Source organism: Pollicipes pollicipes, unplaced genomic scaffold (genome assembly GCF_011947565.3).
Source record: "Pollicipes pollicipes isolate AB1234 unplaced genomic scaffold, Ppol_2.1 Scaffold_5724;HRSCAF=6776_pilon_pilon_pilon, whole genome shotgun sequence".
Classification (NCBI taxonomy): Eukaryota; Metazoa; Arthropoda; class Thecostraca; order Pollicipedomorpha; family Pollicipedidae; genus Pollicipes; species Pollicipes pollicipes.
Window position 1 is genome coordinate 13,009,853 of NW_023596746.1, and position 14,480 is coordinate 13,024,332.

Consider the following 14,480-nt stretch of genomic DNA (forward strand, 5'->3'; position numbering starts at 1 on the left):
ATGAATGCAAAATATTCGAGCACGCCTTTGCTGACAAATGCGCAAATAAGATTGAACTAATTGTCGGGCTAAACAGCTCATTAACCACCATTGTAGTGACGGGCTCAAGTAGCGCGCTCGTGACGACTTAAGGCAAGGCGCGAGCAAAGCAACCCAGCTCTATGTGTGTATGTGTGTGTGTGTGCGTCTGTCTGTCTGTCTGTCTGTCTGTCTGTCTGTCTGTCTGTCTGTCTGTCTGCCTGCCCGCCTGCCTGCCTGCCTGCCTGCCTGTCTGTCTGTCTGTCTGTCTGTCTGTCTGTCTGTCTGTCTGTCTGTCTGTCTGTCTGTCTGTCTGTCTGTCTGTCTGTCTGCCAGTCGGTCGGTCGGTCTGCATGTCTGTCTGTTTGTCTGTTTGTCACTCTTTCTGTCTCTGGTTGTTTGACCTACGTGACTGTCTGTCTCCCGGAGATCTACGGATTTGTACGTTGGGAAGTATACAGCAAAGAAGGTTCACTTAACTTCTCAAATTAACTCAAAACTGAAAGTTTGAGGATGTGTATAGCTAATGCGTGAAAATACGCAAAAATAAGATAACCATTCGTCTCGCCTCTCGTCGTTGTGTTCTCTTGTTTTAGAATGTACTAGTGTGTGAGCGTGCTATATTAGAACTGTTGAAGAGTGTACGCACGCCGGGTGTTCACGTGCAGTCCCCATTTCCCACCATCCGCTTAAAAATGTACCGACCCAAATGCCAAACCGACAGAAGAACATGACACCTAATGACGCAAGTATGTTATACTCTGAAAGTTGTGGAGTTGCTATATACGCATGTCAATAAGTGCATATGCATTCCTAAGACTTATACTGCGGTAACTGGTCCACTGAAGTAAATTTAGTACAGGGTACACCGAGTTCAGAAACTGATAGCATGTTGCTCATGCAGGCATGTCTTTCATTGTAAGCGCGTTGCATTACAAATTAGTCCAAAGGCAGCGTGCATGCTGCTTGAACGTCCATGTTGCCGCGTGCATGTTGCTTGATGACGGAACTTCAAAACTTGAGTGATCCTGCTCGCCACGGCGCTCGTGCGTTCGATCTGCCAGTACCTTCGCCAGTGGCGCAGGTAAGGGCGTTTTGGGGGCTGTGATCCCCCTGGAAGCGGTGCCACGCGGGTACTTGGGAGCAGTTTAAAACGCCCGCACAGCTTCTAAAACAGACGCACGGGCGCTCGATGCATCGAAATAAGATCCCAAGCCTACAAGGCCTCCCCTAAATCCAAGGTCAGCGACCTTAATCAACGGGAGCGGCTGCTTGGTTGAGATTGTTACCAGTGACCTACTTTGGACACCCTCTTCGCCGATATCTACTCTGCGCCACCGGTCTTTGCAGCTACTGATCGCAAGCTCATGTATTGTCAGCAACGGGGAACACAACTCCTTAAAAGTTGTGCCATAGAAATTGTCAGGCCCTGGCATGCCGGCCATCTGACCACACTCGTTTTCCTATAACGTTGTAATTTTACCACGATTTTACTTTCGTCTTTCAGTCCAATTGGGGAAAGCAAAAGCTTCAACTTGCAAGAAGCTGAAAAAAAAAACAAGCGGAAACCGGGTCCAGAGCTTTACGAACTGGCATCTCAGTGGCATGAGACTGACATATTGATTTCCCATTGACATAAGACTTTCGCCAATGTACGAAATAAGATCCCAAGCCTACAAGCCCCCAAATCCAAAGTCAGGGACCTTAATCAACGGGGAGGGGCTGCTTGGCTGAGATTGACAGCAGATGACTTACGCCGAAGCCAATGCTGTGTTCATTAAGTAGTCATGTACCACTGGTTGTAGTTATGTTATGCAGTCATGCAGTTACATGCAGTTATGTGTCGCGCAGTCCGGTGGAGCACATGTTGAAACTTTCACCGATGTACCTCTTAGCAATTGACTCACGCCGACGCCGATGTAGTCATGTACCAGCGATATACCACGTGGTCCGGTGAAGCACATGTTGAAACTTCCACTTACGTTCTTCTTGGTAAATGACTTACGCTGACCGCTGTTTCAGTCATGAACTCTCATTCGCACGGACGCCATTCATGCCTATAAATGGCAGAAAGCATTCGCACCACTATGTATCAGACATATCACGGGTCTGAGTGGCAGCCTGGAGGGAGTGTCCATAACTCTCATAAAGTTTGCAAAGGTTGTTAAGAAATCCGATGGTAACGCATGCAAAGATTGACTTAAAAAGGCATGTTTATCGCCTCGTTTGCTTTCTCTCGCTCACATTTCGCTATTCCTTAGCCATATGTGTGGGCTTGACCCTCTCCAAACCCGAATCGCTTGACAATATCGTGAATCTCTCGACTTACCAAGGTCTTAATGGACACTTTTTGGAATGAAAATAGGTCATGCCATTGCAACATGTTCCATAAGCTATACAGTTCATCACCGAGGTTTACAAGCACAGTTTTGAACATGGCCTTTTGGCCAAGGACGTCAAAGTGAGCATGTTTCCAATTTGGGTGTCGTGACCAATGCTAGTCTGCGTCAGCTGGTATTTGCTGTGACGGGGGGGGGGGGGGGGCTGGACGGATTCGATCTATCCCAGACTCTCGTGCGCAGTCATCAGGAAGCACAAGAGCATGCCCAGCGAGGGACAGTACAAAGACGCACCCTGCACGGGGCCTGCAGCACTGAAAAGCTCCTCATACAATTTTTTAGACAGCTGTACTGGTGGGTGTTGGTGAAACATCACGGAGCCACGCTGCTCTTCAAACATGCCCATTTTTAGGAGAGTAACTGACGAGGCGCCATTGGAGAGCGTTACCATGGGACTGTGCAAGCCCACCCGGCATGACAATGGACAATGGGCGCAATTTCCAAGCCTTGTCTGGTAATTCCCTTGCGATGCAAGCAGGCTGACGACCCCCTCGGGCCAACCGGATCGTAACTCTGGTGGTGCCGTGAAGGCTTTCGCCTTCTTCTGAGTCTCATGTGAATGGCACGGCGCGCTTTGTGCTGATGAATAATCGAGTCCCCGGATTGCCGCCGGAGTAAAGTGAAAACCCTGAAGTGCATCAATTATATTTTTGGCCGAGCTGACACAATCGACAAAGTCGTTTTGTTACTGCAGTCAAAGGCCATCCCAGGGCAGCTGGGCCACAAGAACACGGACTGCAAAAGGGATCGGGTATAACATGGAGGTGCAAAGCATGTCTGTGCTGGCTTCCTCTCGAAGCGAGGCTGTTACGCTACATTTATAAACGAAAAATGTAGCCATTATGAATTGAAAGATATTATGTTGAGTGAACGGCCTGCAATACACCAGGGGTACTGATTAAAGGGAATGCTTCACATTTGAAGATGGTGAGGCAGGCATCAGATAAGATAAAACAAGCTCACTTACGCCAATTGGTATATTTTTAAGTGGAAAAGACTGCTCTGGACAGCACAATTCTCTATTTAGTAAATTTGCTCCTCAATGCGTCATGATTTCATTACGTCATCGTACCTTGCACTGCAACTGACTGAGAGCCAACTGACGGCCGTTATATCTGGCAATTGCGCTCACGAACGCCATACATGAACGCCTCAACAATTGCATTTTTTGGCTTTGATCGTCGCATGGCTTACGTGATGACAGGATTTGAATGACGTTGTTATGACGGTTCGAATGTCAAGGTGACTTTGAAACACTCTCTCTGATATACCTCTTCCCATTTTCACGGATGTGTAGTTCAGAAACTAGAGAAGCTTAGGCCAGAAGGGCCGGATTGTGAACAGCATCGAAAAGGTCTTCAAGATGGCTATTTTAGTTCAAAACCCCATATAAATGTGGATCACTCCCTTTAAATTACGTTGCAATGTGCCACATAACGATTGCATTGACGGCAATCAATATTTCGAGCTGCGCTCATCATCAAGAGAGATGAGCACAGCCGATTACATCAGATCGAGGACGATGGTGGACGTTATAGGCGCAGATAAATTATGTAGCCACAATTGTCGCATGGGAAATATCACAACAGTTAGCATTCGGTGGACTATGAATTGTTGATCGGACTGGAACCGCGTGTTATCGAAGTATTACAGCAATGAGCCAACCTTAATAACGTAATAAACATGGCTGGCTTTAAATTTCCAGCATCCAAAAGAATGCGCCGAAATAACCAACGGAAAACCGAGTACAGCCCGGCGCGTAAGCTTCACACGGGCCCACTAGCACGCTGTTTTATAAATGGTCGGATCCATTTCGTTCACTATGCACTCCCGTATTATCATTCTGTACTGTATGGTTATGACAGTGAAAGAAAGAGGAAAGCGCTCCTTAGATATTTTGTGGCCGTTGATAAACCGCTGATGTGAATTTAGATCATGGCAAGTTGTTGCCATGGCCAGTGGTGAGTTAGTGCGTTCGTTTTGGCCGCTGCGGCCTCGGAGGCAGAAACACAATTCAAGCCTCACGAGCTACTGGAGCCGAGCGCCAGTCACTGATCATTGTGCACAAAGACAGGGCCTACGCACATAGAAGCCCCCGCGGGTATATATCCTTACCAAATTTATGACACGCATCAATATGCACGTGTCCAGATGTTGACAGTGCAAAATTCCAGGTGGACAAGTACAAATAGAATCCAGAACGTGAAAAGCTGCGTTACGGCACGCAGAAACTAGGGGGTCAACACTTTTTAGCTGTCACTTCCCGCCTCCCCCCCCCCCCCTTATATGAAATCCTGTGTATGCCTGTGCATGCACGTGTCTTCAAGAAACAGTAGGAATGATTCGATGGCCGGATGACTCTTGCCAAAAACTTAATTTAGGAGTGAGTGGTGAATTGGCTAAGAGCTGTGGAATTTGTGCAGCCTAAAAACCTTCACTGCTTGGGACGCATAGAAGTCAATTAGGCATTTGCAGTCATCGCTAAAATCGGCATGCCTTGACTGCCTTAACTTCTACCACCGATTCGAGGATGTGCAAAAAACGTTGGCGCTTATTGAATAGGTGCATGTGGGTGTACAAAAAGACTTCAACTCCATTGAATCATGCGGGTTAAATAATAATGGATAGAGACTGACAGTACGGCTGGTGCTTTCCACAGACGGTGATGCATTGACACGTGATCGGGTGGGGGTCAAATTGACCCCCCGAAGGTTTTTCCAGAATGGTTTTCGAACAGCGCGGCTACGCCGCGCCAAATTTTGCTTACCTGTAGACAATTGAATAGTGGATCTTTTGACGAGAAAATGAATGTGTGCCTGGTAAGGTCACTGACCAATGGCAGGTCAAAGTCAGGACATGGTCTCGGCGAAGGCAATTTCTAGGAATCGTCCAATCTGGTACAATAGCGGAGAGTTTGACAGAGCCATACATCTCTGAGATGCTTTCTTAGGCACCACAAACATTGAATAAGCAAATTAAGTTGACCTAAGGTCAGGTATGAAGGTCAGACCAAGGTCAAAACCAACCTGATTTATTACTCTAGAGATTGCTGTATGGGGTAGTTTGTGGTGCTCATTCGAATTTGTTGACAGCAGGAACCACATTATAGTCTTTCATTGACTTCTTAGAGGTCAGAACAAGTCATTGATCTAAGATGACCCGGGTCGACATTTTGTTTTAGGAACATACTGCCTAGCGTAATCTTTGTCGCTTATTCCAATGCAAAACCCAAAACGGTCTTGTATGATTTTGACCATCATGACCTTCAAAAGGTCAAACAAGGTCGCTGACCTCAGGACCACTGACCTGTGACTTTTTGCTTAGAAACAGTTGCCTAGGTTCTTGGGGCACTCTAGAGACGAACCTGGAACTTGACCTTGTTTGACCTTATTTGACCTGAAGGTCATGACCTAGGAAGCTCAAACTTTGACCTAAGTGAGTTCACGTACAGTTCAAGACACCCTGTAAATTTGGTATCTATACCTCTTTTAGTTTCCGAGATCTCAGGGCGGTCAAATTGAACCCCCCTCCCGAGCAAAGGGTATCTAACCGGCCACGCGGGGGCGTGTTAAGCTGAAACAAGGGTCTGTTCTACAGTGCATCACGCGACAACCAGAGAGAGCAGGGACGGGCGCTGGAAGTGAGGGAGGGAGACATATGGGAAGCTGCTCTTTATCTTCCCCTCCCGGGTAACTAGCGCTGCGTAGGTGCCGTGAGAGTGGTCAGCTACATCCAAGATCCACGAAAGCTGGCATTATCATTATGACGTTGCATGGAAAAATCCAAGGGATACATCGTGTTGACCTCCAAAACTATGAGGATTCGTCATCAACGCAAGTTGATCCAATACTGCGGATAAGAAAAGAAAAGCACCGAGGGATTAAGCGTGTTGACTTCCAAAATTCCTCAGGGAATTCGTCGTGACTGGAAACAATCTGACCCACGGCCGACAAATTCCAGCGTACTAGGGCAGATCCGATGTGTGATTGAGTGTTGCTTGCGTGATGCCATGTTTTTCACTTACGTGTCTATACGTTTTGTGTTAACGCGATAGAGGATCGCAGCTTTTCATGAAACTGAGTCAATAAGAATATAATCCAGCAGAACTATGAGTTTAGAGTTCTTATGTTGAGTCACCAACCTTCAGTATTCCAGACGGTACTGATTAAAAGACGTTGTGGAGAAAACATCTATAATATTGACAGCATTTAACGTTTCAAGCCCTGTTTCAACAGACTGAAACATTAAGTGCTGTAGATAAAACAAACGTTTGTGTTTTATCGTCGTTTCGCCAGTGTCTCCTGGTAGACTGAAGGTCGCTAACGCAGCATAAGCGCTCTGAATTCATAATACCGAAAAATCAGGAGCTGAGGGCTTTTATATCATCCAGAAGCGCAGAACAAGCCCTGGTGGTCATATTCTTGGCCAAATTTCGGACACTGCTGCACCAATCAAATTTCAGCTGACACAAGTTAATGTGCCTGGCCTTTCAAGTGTCTCTGCGCACATCTTCCGTTTTCTTGTTTTCCTATTTCAGAACAGCCGCCTCGTCTGAGAATGCTTATCCCCATACAGAACGCATGCATTCACCGTGACCCCGAGTTAAGCTTTCTCACAGTCTGCGCCTGAACTGCTTAAAAGACCGGGTCGTTACTGGGAGGAGGGGGAGGGAGAATTACTCCCAGTCCTCAGAAAAGCACTTTAAAACAGGCCCTATCTCGTGAGAATGGTGACGCCCGTGAGCCGGCAGGGAGCTCTCATATCTCGGACGCTCTTGATTGTCAAGAGGTTTTCGGTCATGTGCTGGGCTGCTTGGCCTTCGTGACCATTGCTCGCTGTGCGGTTTATGCATCCTGAACACTTGATGGCCTATCATACAATCGCCTGACAATATCAGAGACCTTCACCATGTACTCATTGATTAGTACTGCAGCTGGTCGCCTGATATTGACCTACGGTTGGTTTTCACATGTTAATGATTTAGGAACCGAGAGAGGGGGACCTCGGAGGATTTAGACTAAGAAAAGACGACAGACTGTGGGCACCCATTATGGATGCCCGCAGGCCCTCGAGGACCAGAGTAAACCAGTATTAGTCACAACAAATTGACAAGGATATTTAAACTAAAGGATACGAGCTCTGATAGTGCCCTCTCGACGCGTTTGATCACATATTAGACTTTAGTGATTATCTCACTCCCTGGTTGGACACCTGGCCACAAATCATTAATGAATCACCCGACGCCATCTGCAGCTGCTTTGAAGTTGTGTTGCTGCCAGCGATGATGCCTGTCATAAGCGATGACGGTGTGCGTCACAACAGCGGGGCGCCGGCCGGCTCTCCAAGCCAGCTGCACAACCATGGATTCGCAAACGAATTTGCTCGACCACGTTTTTGATGCGACAACATTGCTGTTGCCCTTTTGCCTTAACTGTTCAGAAATTTGCCTATCTGTCTCGGTGAGCGTTTCTGACGCAGGCCCCAGCCGAATGACGGACGCCAGCAGCGGTACATCATGCCGAGTGTGGGCATGTTCTAAACCGCCGGTGGTGACGCGCCTTTTCGAAGGATCTTTAACTTTTCTATCTTGGCACTGCCTTCTGGTCAGACATGGGTTGAACGCTTGTCCGTATTCGCTTGTAAAACGCGAATGCTGATAAAGCCTTTAGCAAAGAGCCGCACACCTCACTTTCGTTTTCCTTTGTCTATCTCTGTATCTTCTCCCTCTCTCTCTCACTCACTCACTCACTCACTCACTCACTCACTCACTCTCCCTCCCTTCCTCCCTCCCTCTCTCTCTCTTTTTTTCTCTCTCTCCCTCTTTCTCCGTACTTCCATCAAATTCTTGCGGCCATAATTTATCACTATGCATTTACCAGCAACCGACCACAAAACCTGTTGAACGTTCACGGCGGTTCGTCCTCCATAGCATGTCAGCACTGTTGCTCCACTCGACGAAACACAACACATTCCAGTCTTGAATGTAGCAGGTGCATCCCGCTCACCTCCCACCATCGACTTGGCGGTGATAGTTGGTACTTTCCAGACCTGATCAAGCTGTCAAACAACACGCCCGTTCGTTATCGAGATCCCTGTTGCTGCCAGAGACTCCCCCCCCCCCCCCCCGTTGTGAGAGCGCTGCGAGTGATCTCATACTGGGGTTGCATCACATTTTAGGCTACCATGCTTGGGAATCAAACACGGTACCCACGCGTTCTAGCCGTTATAGCTGCTTAGAGGCGGGGGGGGGGGGGGGGGGGGAGCGCTACGTAGCGTCAAGTTTGCACACAATATTCGACATGCTACCGTACGGTGGTGGCCGCGCAGTCCCCTGGCACAGCGCTCGGGGCGCAGCCGCCGCTGCCGCCAGCTGGCCGCCAGCTAACGCGCGCTGTCAAAACGGCGCGCCGCCGCCGTCTGGCTCTCGTCGGCGCGCCGTCACACGCCGCCGGCGCGCCGCCCCAGGTGCGCCGCCGCCGCCAGATGGCGTGCGGCGCCGGCGGCGGCCGCACGCGCTTTGAACACCACGGCTAGGGAGCTGCAGACGCTGGTGACGGCGGACGTTGTCAACTGCTGGATTTCGTGTTCAACGAACGCGGGCCACGAGCTCGCTCCTCAGCGCGGCTGACTCCCTGGGTGCCGGGCGTGACGCTGCTCGTAAGCGACAATGTTGATGATGGTGGTGACCGGCAAGGCATGTCCGAACGCATGCGTTGATGTGTGTGTATCAGATCAGTGAGATCCACTGCAATTAAATTGCTTTCACTGGATTTTACTCTGTTTTTGGGCTTGGCAGTTTGCAGCTGTTTAATTGGTTTGGCTTACGTCATCAAGTTTTTCACTCAGCGACTGATTTAACACAGAAAAACCTATGAAACGGGTAGGTTCAATCTTGAAAATCAATCTTACAAAGCAACAGCAATCACAGAGTATGACCACCATTGTTGTCTTGTCCCATGCATGTTGCAAAGCGCCTAATCCTACTAAACCGGCCCCCGAACTCGCAAACTCCCCTGTTCAAATGATGGCTCTGCACACAAGATACTAAGAAACGAAAACTGCAAAGGACTGGCAGACGTAAGCTGTAAGAAAGCAATCACAGTGCCCCATCGTTTGGTCCGCGTGCTTCATCGCGAATGTAACTAGCGGCGTTTGCTCAGCGAAATTAAAAAGTACACTAAAGAGTTTCAACATATCCGAAACATTCCCCATATCTACGCTTTAAAAACGAGGCGGATATTCCTGCAAGTGTATGTGTATCCCGAACAGAGCCCGAAGTGTTGCACTTAGCAGAGTGCTGTTCAGCTGACTGAGTCACAACGCTACGTCCGAAAGCAAGGACAACGCCACGAATTTTGAGTTTGGGTAGGACAGGATATTCCACTGGGCCTCCTGGACAAAATAAAGCATCCTAACAGACACTCCTGGGCAGTGCGGCAATGCAGGGCAGGGCACCGGGGCACGTGCCTCCTTATCGAACTAAGCATGTATCAGTATCCATATAGATAAACGTCGGCAATAAATCGATCCAGAATAGAGGCCTTCCGATTAATACAAGAGCCTTCCAGAACACCAAAGGAACTAAAAAAAACAGGGTCTCCTGTTCCTGAAAAGGGTCTCCTGATGCACATATAGGTATCCTGTTCCGATCCACGAAGCGGCCTCCAGATCCAGCAAAGGACTTGCTATCCAAGAGCAGGGCATTCTGATCAGAAACTATGGTCATCTGATGCGTGAAAGTTCAAGATTAAGATCCTGTTCAAGATTAAGCCATCTGACAAAAAGAAGGGTCCCTTCAAGTTCATAACAGGAGCCTCCCTACGCAGCAAAGGACCTTCTGGCACAAAATTGGGCTCTCCGATCTATATCATGAGTTACCTAACTCATAAAGGCAGTCTTTCGGACCGAGAAGTGGGCCTCTTGATGCAGAAAAGGGTCTCCTGAACCCAATTTAGCACCCTCTAGCTCAGTTGCTGCGGTCTGCTTGATTCGAATTTTGGTAGTGTACGAAACCTATGAAGTCTTCAGTTTGAACAAAATGTGCCTGCCAAAATTTTGAGGGGATTACATCATACTCTCACCCGTGCTTCCCGCCAGCAGGGGGCCCCGTCTGCCCCCTTCCTCCTGTGCCGCCTGTGGTCGAACGCGCTGCCATATTTGAGAGTGCCACTACTGAAAAGGCACTACCCCCTTTTCTCCCACAGGACCATAACGTTGCGTGTTTAAGTCAAAACTCCGCACCATTATTGTAACTATAGAGAGACAACCCCTGGCAAAAGGTGGAAAGAGTCCCTCTGAGCCAAGAGATTGGGGAAACTTTCTGCTCTTCGTCCCACCGGTGCGATGCCTTGTGGTTTGTCCGGCGGGGGTCAAGCTAGGATAAAAAGGAGACTACCATCATGTGGATGACATCAAAACTTAAGCGATTGGAGCTAGCTGTGTATGGAAGTCCGAATGAACAGGTCATGCCAGTGCACTGCATGTCCGCCGTTCATTGGTATGGCAGTTGTGGGCCAATGCATCGATTGCATTGCCCGGAAATTGCCTGGCTGCGCGTGTAACTTAACATCTTCTCAAACCTACCGCTTCAGCCGATAAAATCTGCAAACTGACAGTGGGTTACTGTCTCGCTTACCGTAATCGCAACTAACTGAAACACAATTTGGGGTGCGAATTGGTCACAGCGAGCTGCCTTTCACGCCTACAGAGTTCTCATGAGATTTTACTTGCCGGTTTTGACGAGAGCGGGTTGTGTTCGAGACCGGCTTTGAGAAAGGCCACTTTTGGCGCTTCCAGGTCGATACTAGCGCATCTATTGCCTGGACAGTGTTGATACAGGCCAGAGACTGTAGTTATCCAACTTTGAAAGCGCCCAAAAGCAGGCAGACCCAAGACTCGCTATCGAGCTTACGTGAACAACTGCTACTGCACTGATCAAACCACTTCATTGCCGTTTTACAGTGGCTCGTGTTCCTCCGTGTCCGACAGTAGAGATCACGTGGCAGTGCCACGCTCGGATGTCGGCCTCTTGGCGCGGTTTCGATGCGTGTTACGCGGCTCATATTCGCAGTTAGCATATTATTTTTAGTTCTCACGTTTATCAAATGGAGCCGGCTCTATTTCACTGGTATTGCAATGCTGCATTAAAACGGCACCTGATAAAACGACTTGAACCACATGACCTTGCACAGCCTAATGCACTGCAGGTGCCCCGAGCCTAAGCAAACCCCGACCACCTCTAGATTTAGGTAACTGGTTGTTGGGTTGTAATGGCGCAACAAATGCAATGGTAGTTTGCGCCTAGATTCAGGTAGAGGGGCACTCGTAGCCGTGGGATGAGGAAAGCGCCCCATACATAGGCAGAGGCGTATCCGCAGTCTGTAAAGGGGCACTCGTAACCGTGGGATGAGGAGAGCGCCCCATACATAGGCGGAGGCGTATCCGCAGCCTGTAGAGGGGCACCCGTAACCGTGGGGTAAGGAGAGCGCCCCATACATAGGCAGAGGCGTATCCACAGTCAACGAGAACCAATGCCGACAAAACTAGGTACCTAGGTGCTCCAAGCTCACCGAGAACGTGCCTACATACGAGGCGAGAGAACGCACGAGAACGTGCGCACGCCATCCCCACGGGGAGGCGCGCTAATAAAACAAGCATACATACACAGCGGGCTTGTCTGGCCCTATTTTGTCTGTGGGCAGATGGCAGCATCCCAGAACCCTATTTAGGATCTCACCAAACCAAGTGCAGAGAAGCTTCAAATTAAAGTATGAGCCAAATTAAAGAATACAAATACATGAATACAAGTTCAAGGTCAGACTAGACAGTACCATAAGGGAAGCACTTGTAAACCTAAGGAGGGATCAGTAACGGCGACCCTAATGCCAATTATTTTCTTTTGAAGTTAGCACTTCCGCAAATGATGCTTCCATGACCGCGAATGCCTACATTGCCCGGTAAAATCCTCTGCTCGTATGCATACTTACACCTCGATGAAAGTGGCGTGTTTAATCACGTTTTTAAGCAGTTAATTGACGTCTGATATAAAACTGCAATCCATCCTTCCATTGTTTCAGCAAGGTTCCCTCCCTCCGCCACGTCAATTCAAAACAGGTGCACATTTATCTCTATATATATATATATATATATATATATATATATATATATATATCCCAACCACCAGACGACGCGGACAAATAGCACCAGATTTTGACGTAAAGCCTGATTGGCCCTGCGCACTGATCCTGCCCACTTCCCCCAAGGCTCAATCAAATTATGCGCACAACTCTGAAAGGTCTCCCAAAAAACAACATTAACCCATAACCGCTCTCCCCTTTACAAAAACCATGCGTGCGCGCCTGACTCGTGCCCCTGTGATGCCGTCATCCAGTAGCACAGGCAGGGGCGAAGACACGTGGGGCACATGCATCCTCCCCCTTGGACCCCAGTGCCCGGGCAGCCATTGAGGTTTTACGACGCACTCAGCTGTTGAGGCTATATAGCGTCGCCCGCCTCTTACCATGGAAGGAAGGGCGGACAGCGCGGAGAGTCGAACCCCGCACCTCTGGTTCCTCAAACTCGCAGTGCCTCACGTAGATGCGTTAACCACTACACTTTCAGCACGCCGGCCCCAGTGCCCCAAAGGGCCCAACAGCACATACAATTAATGACGCAAAGGAAATGAAGTGCTGGCCGGAGGACACATCAAGGGGCCCGAGGAGGGACCATTATTCTGAGGGACCGTTTCCCAAGTAGGGATAAGGCTGGGGACCACGGTTTACTTGATCGGAGCCCCTTCCAATAAGAGGCTACCGGTATCGGCCAGCGGCCACATTGCCAAACAGGGGTCCTATGTTGGCAAGAGGCCCCAGGTCGGTCGGGGATAACGGTTGCGGAGTTTCGAAGAGGGGCCAAGTGGCCTCTCGGGGCCTGTGATCAATGCCCCGATTGGGGGCCGAAAGGCTCGCGATCCGGCACATTAAGGACCCCAGCCCGTGCGGCCGGAACCTCTAATGCCATGCAGAGGGCCTCCTGCGCCGATTGCGGACCCCCTAGAATAATGCGGGTCTGTATTTTCGTCAGAGGCCACAAACACCGAGCAGCCGGCTACATGTCAGTCTGAACCCTGAAGGCCCATTTCCCAAGTATGAACAAGGCCGGGGCCCGCAATTTGGATTGATCGGGGCCCCTAAGACAATGACGGGCCCCTGTGTCCGTCAGGAGACCACAGTGCCTGTGTTGGCAAGAGTACCCGAGTTGATCACGGGAACATTTGCTGAGCATGGACAGGGAAGAGGCCCCGAAAGCCAAGAGGGCCTGTTGCGTTGGTCAGGGCGTTTGCCAATATAAGGAGATATGAGTACTTATGAGAGACCACCATGAGACAATGGAAGGGTCCTGTGTCCCCTACCGCTCTACTCAAGGGGCCTCTTGCCCGGAAAATGATGAGGGGTCTCATTAGTGTTTAATAATGAATCGAAATGACGTCTAAAATGAAAAAAGACAACTTATGTTTGTTTGAGGACATGCAATCGTTTGCAGAATTGATTAGTGAAATAAATTATATACGCAAGTTTTGAGCTTGCGTGCTCGCAATCTTAGGGGCAAGAATATGAATGACGGGTGTTGTAGTTTCCGTAAAACCTAACGGAGCTGGTCGCCGCGACTAACACCAGGAAGCGGGTGCAGGGCGCGAGTTATGGTCGTTCAGGATTAGCTTGGGCGTATATGTCGCCTGTATAACTTCGAGGTAGTCCTCTGGACAGAATAACAGTTTCTGCGGCACAAAAATAGATTCTACCTTTGCTGTTTAGTTTCACCAACAGATTCCAGAACCAGCTGGCGGTGCTCTCAATGTCAATCCATTCCTAGCATCAATCTACAAATAGCGCAGGTGAAATACACGCCAGCACGCACACGTACACCTACACGTACGGTTTGATGTCCTAAAACGTGCGAAGGCACTTCTTTCAAACGCGCCGTAATTTTCGTCCGCCCGCTGGCCGCCACTTAGTTTTAGCCACGGAGCCGATACCCCTCGGCGTTAGAGACTATAACGTCAGG